An 8,948-nucleotide genomic window follows, 5' to 3' on the forward strand; every position below is an offset into this window, starting at 1 on the left:
GTGGCGGCCCTGCCCCTGGTCGTGGTCCCCACCGCACCATAGTCAAACCCCGCTTCCTTGGCCTCCTTCCAATGGCCACCCTCCATATAAACCCCATTGGATTAAGGGGCAGCACCGGACTGAGGGGCAGCACCGGACTGAGGGGCAGCTCCGGACTGAGGGGCAGCACCGGACTGAGGGGCGGATCCTGGCTGGCTGGTTCTGGCGGATCCTGGCTGGCCGGCTCTGGCGGATCCTGGCTGGCCGGCTCTGGCGGATCCTGGCTGGCCGGCTCTGGCGGATCCTGGCTGGACGGCTCTGGCTGGTCCTGGCTGGACGGCTCTGGCTGGTCCTGGCTGGACGGCTCTGGCTGGTCCTGGCGGAAGGCTCTGGCTGGTCCTGGCGGAAGGCTCTGGCTGATCCTGGCTGGCGGAAGGCTCTGGCTGATCCTGTCTGGCGGAAGGCTCTAGCGGCTCCTGTTTGGCGGAAGGCTCTAGCGGCTCCTGTCTGGCGGAAGGCTCTAGCGGCTCCTGTCTGGCGGACGGCTCTAGCGGCTCCTGTCTGGCGGACGGCTCTAGCGGCTCCTGTCTAGCAGACGGCTCTGAAGGCTCAGGACAGACGGGCGGCTTTGAAGACTCAGTACAGACGGGCGGCTTTGAAGGCTCGGGACAGACAGACAGTGCTGGGCAGGCAGGCAGCTCAGACAGCGCTGGGCAGGCAGACAGTTCAGACAGCGCTGGGCAGACAGACAGTTCAGACAGCGCTGGGCAGGCAGGCAGCTCAGACAGCGCTGGGCAGGCAGACAGTTCAGACAGCGCTGGGCAGGCAGGCAGCTCAGACAGCGCTGGGCAGGCAGGCAGCTCAGACAGCGCTGGGCAGGCAGGCAGCTCAGACAGCGCTGGGCAGGCAGGCAGCTCAGACAGCGCTGGGCAGGCAGGCAGCTCAGACAGCGCTGGGCAGGCAGACAGTTCAGACACTGGCTGCGCTGGAGGGGAGGAAGGCTCTGACAGCGCTGGACAGGTGGGAGCAACTGGAGAGAGAAGACAGAGAGACAGTCTGGTGCGGGGAGCTGCCACCGGAGGGCTGGTACGTGGAGGTGGCACCGGAAAAACCGGACCGTGAAGGAGGACACGCGCTCTTGAGCACCGAGCCTGCCCAACCTTACCAGGTTGAATGGTCCCCGTAGCACTGCCAGTGCGGCGAGGTGGAATAGCCCGCACTGGGCTATGCTGGCGAACCAGGGACAATATTTGTAAGGCTGGTGCCATGTATGCCGGCCCGAGGAGACACACTAGAGACCAGATGTGTTGAGCCGGCTTCATGGCACCTGGCTCGATGCCCACTCAAGCCCGGCCGATACGTGGAACTGGAATGTACTGCACCGGGCTAAGCACACGTACAGGAGACTCTGTGCGCTCTTCAGCACAACACGGTGTCTGCCCGTACTCTCGCTCTCCACGGTAAGCCCGGGAAGTTGGCGCAGGTCTCCTACCTGACTTCGACACTCCCCTTTAGCCTCCCCCCCAATACATTTTTGGGTGAGCCTCTCAGGCTTCCAGACGCTCTGCCTTGCTAGCGCCTCATAATGCTGCCTCTCCGCTTTTGCTGCCTCCATCTCCGCTTTGGGGCGGCGACACTCCTCTGGCTCTGCCCAGGGTCCTTTACCGTCCAGAATTTCCTCCCATGTCCAGGAGGAGAACGGTCTGTCAGGAGGAGAACTGCTGGGCTGTGGGCGTACCGGGAGCACTGCCAGTGAAGCCGCCGAACACCTCCGCTATATGGGCTTTAGCTCTTTAAGGCTCTTCGGCCGAGAGTCTTTCACTTCCTCAGTGTCAGAAGGCCGCACAAACTACGCGCTCTACACGACACCCACATTACGCGCACTCTGCTGACACCCCAACTACTCACAATGTGCAACCGGCGCGACTGCACATACTGCACAGCCACCTGCACCTCCACTACCTACACTCCGCGGCGACAGGCATCTGATTTGTTGACACTATCATTTTCACCCAGACTTACCCCGCTACTGGTTGGAAACGCATAATGTTGTAAGGAGATATGGAGGAGATCCCTTGAGCCTGTTTTCCCCCTGTTCTCTGAACGGACCAGTCTCTCACCATCTCTCTTTCCCTCTAGTCTATGGACCGTCAGATATTGAGTAAAGGGAATATTCTGTACGGCTATCGCTCTGTGGATCCAAGATCTCTCTCTCCTCTCTACTCGACTCCGCTACCAGCCACCAGCATGTCTTACACACTTCATCGGTTTCTCTCTCTCCTCTCTACTCGACTCCGCTACCAGCCACCAGCATGTCTTACACACTTCATCGGTTTCTCTCTCTACTCTGCCACCGCTGCCATCCAGAGGGAGGTACAGGACAGTCGGACAGGTTTACTGTGTGGAGGAAGGACAGCAGCACCTCCACTACCAGGATCAAGAATAGATTTTATCTGACTGCTGTTTTTAACACTTTAGCATTTATGACTGTAGTTTTATTATAATCTTACCACTCTGCACTTTCAGTTGTTGTTCTATTTATGATATTTATTTATATTATATTTGTGACTGTTTTACTGTTTACCTGTATGTGCTACTATATGAGCGAGATCTCCAACGAATAATTCCAATGTATGAATCACTGTTAATACTTGTAAATGGCAAATAACGTACTTGAGAAAAATTGAATAAACCACTTGAATAAACTTAAAAGAACTGTCAGATAATTTATGTACCACAGGAATATAATAGTATAATGTATAAAATGATAGTGTAAGCAGCGATATTGTGATTTATGAGAAAAGGATACTGAGGACACAGGGACATGGTTGATATGGGTAATGGTAGAAGGATTAGTCTGCTGGTTTGACGCTGAAAATGGTTTGATTTCAACTGGCAGTTGTAGTGTTGCTGGACGGGAGAATAACGTCTGGGCTGTGTGAGGAGACGACAGTCAGCGGCAGGTGAAGCCGCTGAGCAGCTCTGCTATCTGGGGTGAAGCTCGTTTTGGCTCGACGGACGAGCGTCTTTCACTTCCTTGTTTGATCCGTGCAGAATGCCAGGCAGTCTTGAAATAAAAGTACTTTTAAAATGTTCTGCTCTTGGCATAGCTGATCAAAGCTGCTATCGCGGCTGGTTAGGCAGATTTCCATGTGCCCCAGTGGCTGTGGTATCTTCAGTCTTTATACTGTTATGAAACTGACTATCCTCTGCATTCTCAGTGTCTCGGTTCTGACAAGATTATTGACTCGACAGTGCTCTAGTAGTCTACAGTCGTCTCTCAATATCTACAATAACACTCATTAGGTAGGCTGAGTGAACTGGGGTTCGAAATGGACAGTCAAGTCAGTCACTATAAAATAAATATGTTTTAGAAAATAGTAGACACTACGTTATCTAACAAGGACCAAGCATACTACTACACTACAGGCGAAATGTAGCCTTCACATGCCAAGCTACCGCTGCCTCTCTACCACTGAATATCTACCAGACCAATCTATTACTATACTACTTTACCAGTTATATTTAAACATCCAATAACAGAGTTAATTAACTACATTCGTTTACGTTATATTTGTGAAACGTATTAGTGTCTAATGTAACCTTCAAATTAAAAAATATTGCCTACAGAACTCTGGAACAAAAACAGCAGCAGTCTAAACCTCGGTAAAGGGAGGAGCAGTCCATTCTCGGGAAACCTTAAAAGGAGGAGGAGTCTAGACGCGTAAGAAGCCTATTAAGGTGACGTGCTGGCTAGCGGAGTATAACGCTTGATAAATTAAACGAGAGCCACACTAGGAGCTCAGATGCAATCATTTAAGAGGGAGGAGTCACCATCTTACCCATTTATAAGTAAAATGTTTGCTGAGAAAGGACATTTATAACTAAAATGTTTGCTGAGAAAGGAAGCGACAAGGAAGCTGCCAACACTAACAAAGTAGCCTGATGCCAGATTGAGTGTTTGAGCATTGCCAGAGAGAACTGCCTTGGCCCCCGAACCCCAGCAGGCCACAGGATCCAAAACGGCCAACCCAGCCCCTGGTACGACAACAGCAACCCTTGCCCCCCCAGCCTCCAACAGACAGCCCGGACTCCTGGACCCCAACAGCCAGCCCGGCCCCCACTGACCCCAACAGCCCGGCCCCCCAACAGCCAGCCCAACCCCCACTGACCCCAACAGCCAGCCCGGCCCCCCAACTTCCAGCCCGGCCCCCAGAACCCAAACGGCCATCCAGTCCCCACTTGAACCCAAACAGCCAACCCCGCCCCCATGACCCAAACAGCCAACCCCGCCCCCATGACCCAAACAGCCACCCCGGCCCCCGTACCACAACTTCCAGCCCGGCCCCCGAACCACAACTTCCAGCCCGCCCCCCCGAAACCCAACTTCCAGCCCGGCCCCCCGAAACCCAACTTCCAGCCCGGCCCCCCGAACCCAAACGGCCAGCTTTGCTCACCGCTGTCCAGCATTCTACAACGAATTGTTTTTGGAAGACAGTGTTTATTGCTTTTTATGTGTTTTTCTACTTTGCCGATTCCTCTGTTCTTCCTACAATTACAGTCGTTTTGAATGAGACTCTCACACTCCCCTTCTCTGGATCATGTGATGGTGATGTCGAATGGAAGCATCGCCATGAGAGTAAATCGGGTGTTACACACACCACGGTCGCTACACTGCACCAAGGAGATTTCACAGGCGGAGTGAGCTTTGAGAACAAGGTTAACTAAAAAACAAACTCCTGACAGTGAGGTACACGTCTACTGTGAAAAGGATGGACAGACTATGCTGAATGTCATGGGGGGGAATATCATCACTGGCTCTGGGTTTAAGAACAGGGTATCTGTGTCCAAAGATGGATACCGACAGGGAGACATTTCCCTCACCCTCACTGACCTACGCCGTTCTGATCAGGGGACATACCAGTGCCTCTTCGGCCCTGACAAACAGAGAGGAAATCCAGATTCTCTCACTCTCACTGTCACTACTAGAGAAACCCGCTCTGAGGATACAGGAACCCAGTCACCATGGATAAAGATAGTGTTAGCATTTGCAGTAGGAGGGTGTGTGAGTTTTCTTACAGGCAGAATGTGGCCTCAGTGGTCCAGAATGAACTGTTCAGGATTTATCTTTCGTCGCAGCCCCAGGGGATCACCATAGCCTTCAAAAGAGTCCCAACAGAGTTCTGATGGTCATAGTGATGAGTTACCATGTGTCCTGAGAGGGAGAAAGACACCAGAGAGGTGAATGGATCCTCTACCATCACAGAGATGGAGGAGTTACACTAGCCTGGTCCCAGACCTGTGTGTGTGTGTGTGTGTGTGTGTGTGTGTGTGTGTGTGTGTGTGTGTGTGTGTGTGTGTGTGTGTGTGTGTGTGTGTGTGTGTGTGTGTGTGTAGCCAAGCCATTAGATGTAGGACTAGTTTTTAAGATGATAATTGAATTAAAATAGAGTTTGAGAGTTTGTTGGGAACAGGAATTTTTTTCTCTCACTTTGGTCAGTTAGTCATTATTTCAGTTTCTTCTGCTTTCATCTTCTGTAATTCATAATACTATCAATGTATAATGTGCCTGTTTGGGTCCTGCTGTATTTGTAATATTATTGATATCTGGAACTGATTACTGGTCATCCTGCAGATGTGAGAAGGATCAAATTAACACGGTGAAGGATTTCATGATGTTAATGTATTTTCTATTATCACTTTTAAGACTAAGTTGTAAGTGTCATTTTGCGTTTTAAAATGGAATGTAGTTTATTATGAAATGTATGAATAAAATATTTGTTTTAATTAAACTATTCTAATGATTTTTCTTCCATTCTTTTGTAAATAAATACAATAAAGTTGTCAAATCCATTTTACATTTGTATTCATTGTACATCCAGGTTTAATTTTGGATTATATACTGAATTAACAGATCACAAAGGATCATTGGTAGTGCAGAATTCTATTCATGATTAATTCATGTTCCACATCAAATGACAGATACAAACCTTCAATGTTGTTTTACAAGATAAGACACAAAATAACAAAATGTTTAAGTACGTGGTTTACAATATGTGTGAGGATGGATGTTTGACAGAGTACAACACAGCTAAAAATATGTGTTATTTGAAATAATCTTAATGCAAGCATTTTTTTAACCTGTATTTAACTAGGCAAGTCAGTTAAGAACAAATTCTTATTTACAATGACGTCCTACACGGGCCAAACCCGGACAACACTGGGCCATGTGCGCCGCCCTATGGGACTCTCAATCACGGCCGGTTGTGATACAGCCTGGATTCAAACCAGGTGTCTGTAGTGACGCCTCTAGCACTGAGTTGGTGTGTCCAAACTTTTGACTGGTACTGTATATATTTGAGGAGCTCTGTTTTCGGCTGGCGTTAAGGTGGCGCTAGTGTGAAATGCACGTACGTTCATGGACAACTTCGATCTACTAAAGCCAGCTGTCACGATCTTTCAAGATCGAACCCAGAAGCAGACCAGGACAAGGAGCGTAGGAAGAAGGTGAGTATTTATTTACAGTGAAATGTGAAAAGGTAGATATATCCAGATGGCGTAGCGGGCAGCGGTGGTGAGTAGATGAGAGGAAATAGGTGAATCCAATGTAGTAGTAGAATCCTCTGTCAACCAGGCGGGAATGGAGTGAATGATCCAGGTGAGTAACTGAAGGCAAAACAAACGGAGGTAAGTTCAAGGCAAGCAATACGTAAATGAAGACAACAAAACAAATTCTATCCAACTGGAGTCTGGTACTCAGGCACAACATACTGTTCATGGCTAACGATCCGGCAGGGAATGGAAGTCAGGTCAGAGCTTTTGAAGGGTAGAGATGATGATCAGGACAGGTGTGCAGATTACTGACGGGAAACAGGTGCGGGTGAAATCAATCTCCCAATGAGCTAATTCGCCCGGCAACCAGACAGGGTGCGTTCCAGGACACCTGAAACACACTCCAGGACAGACACACAGGCAAACCCAGACTCAGGAAGCGGGATTCGTGACACCAGCGATCTGCTGTTTTCAAACTTTTGCGCAAGGATTGATCATTTACCTGTCTCATATCAGCTCACTTGCGCTCAGATGGGAGGGGTGTAAATATTTGAGGTGTGTCCTTAAAATCGTGATAAGTGCTAATTTCAGCCAGCTCTGGTAGTAATGTAAGTAAATGTAATACCAACCAGAAGCTGGTTTTAGCACTATTATGGCATGAATTATGACAGTGGAAGCAGAGCCTATCCAGTCCTGATGCACACTGCCCATATGCGCCACAGTCATGTGCTTTAGGTGCCTGTATAGGCTACTCTATATTTATAAACAAACAAAAAATAATGTTTTTCCCGTTTTGTTTTACGTGATTAAAAACTAAACATGACCTTTATTGAGAGGAGGGGAGGCTATATTTAATTGTTTTTGTCCTGCCCAATGCATTTGCCAGTAGTCAAGACTGTCGATGAAGGGTTTGTTTGGCTCGTGAGTCCGACTCTAAATACATCTTAATCACCAATGCTTTATTAAGTTAAAATATCAAGTTTCAGAGGAGAAAAATAGTGAGCTGACATTTGCTGCCCTTTTTATATTGTAGGCAGGCCTACATTATTTTAGCCATGTAGCTCCGTTTTGGGCGTGAGTAAAAACACTCCATCATGTAGGCTACATGTGTCCAGGCCCATCATGAAACTAGATATGAGAACCTCAGTGAATACCTCGTATTTAGAAGTTATGATCCTGTAACAATATCGTGTTTTCCGTTTCATATGTTCAAAACACAAGCCCTCCATAGGCTACCCTTTACCCAAAACACAAGCCCTCCATAGGCTACCCTTTACCCAAAACACAAGGCCTCCATAGGCTACCCTTTACCCAAAACACAAGCCCTCCATAGGCTACACTTTAGCCAGCAGCATACCACCCTGCATACCACTACTGGCTTGCTTCTGAAGCTAAGCAGGGTTGGTCCTGGTCAGTCCCTGGATGGGAGACCAGATGCTGCTGGAAGTGGTGTTGGAGGGCCAGTAGGAGGCACTCTTTCCTCTGGTCTAAAAAATATCCCAATGCCCCAGGGCAGTGATTGGGGACACTGCCCTGTGTAGGGTGCCGTCTTTCGGATGGGACGTTAAACGGGTGTCCTGACTCTCTGAGGTCATTAAAGATCCCATGGCACTTATCGTAAGAGTAGGGGTGTTAACCCCGGTGTCCTGGCTAAATTCCCAATCTGGCCCTCAAACCATCATGGTCACCTAATAATCCCCAGTTTACAATTGGCTCATTCATCCCCCTCCTCTCCCCTGTAACTATTCCCCAGGTCGTTGCTGCAAATGAGAACGTGTTCTCAGTCAACTTACCTGGTAAAATAACAGTAAAATAAAAATAAAAATAAATAAATTACCCAAAACACAAGCCCTCCATAGGCTACCCTTTACCCAAAACACAAGCCCTCCATAGGCTACACTTTACCCAAAACACAAGCCCTCCATAGGCTACACTTTACCCAAAACACAAGCCCTCCATAGGCTACACTTTACCCAAAACACAAGCCCTCCATAGGCTACCCTTTACCCAAAACATAAGCCCTCCATAGGCTACCCTTTACCCAAAACACAAGCCCTCCATAGGCTACACTTTACCCAAAACACAAGCCCTCCATAGGCTACACTTTACCCAAAACACAAGTCCTCCATAGGCTACCCTTTACCCAAAACACAAGCCCTCCATAGGCTACACTTTACCCAAAACACAAGCCCTCCATAGGCTACCCTTTACCCTAGGCTGGTTCAACAGCAATGCCTTGTGTCTTTTCTACACTGGCGATTTTATATCATTACATTTTACATATTTTATTGTTGTTGTTAAAAAAAATGGTTCCTTGTTTTTCTTATATTAAAAAAAATTACTAATTCGAATGATTCACTATCGTGATTTACCACCCACAACTTGTTTATTCATCAAAACCTATCCCTTTCGCGCCA

The 8,948-nt window shown here is 48.4% G+C and overlaps 1 long non-coding RNA gene across 1 annotated transcript; it reads right to left on the bottom strand.

The window, feature by feature from the left end:
* Window positions 1-6,476: 6,476 nt before the first annotated feature.
* Window positions 6,477-8,356, bottom strand: LOC129835503 (uncharacterized). The gene is made up of 2 exons (XR_008756424.1): window positions 6,751-8,356; window positions 6,477-6,645 (listed from the first exon to the last, which is right to left on the bottom strand). It is a non-coding gene; the product is annotated as an uncharacterized LOC129835503 (long non-coding RNA).
* Window positions 8,357-8,948: the final 592 nt, after the last annotated feature.

This window comes from Salvelinus fontinalis, chromosome 36 (genome assembly GCF_029448725.1).
Source record: "Salvelinus fontinalis isolate EN_2023a chromosome 36, ASM2944872v1, whole genome shotgun sequence".
Taxonomy (NCBI): Eukaryota; Metazoa; Chordata; class Actinopteri; order Salmoniformes; family Salmonidae; genus Salvelinus; species Salvelinus fontinalis.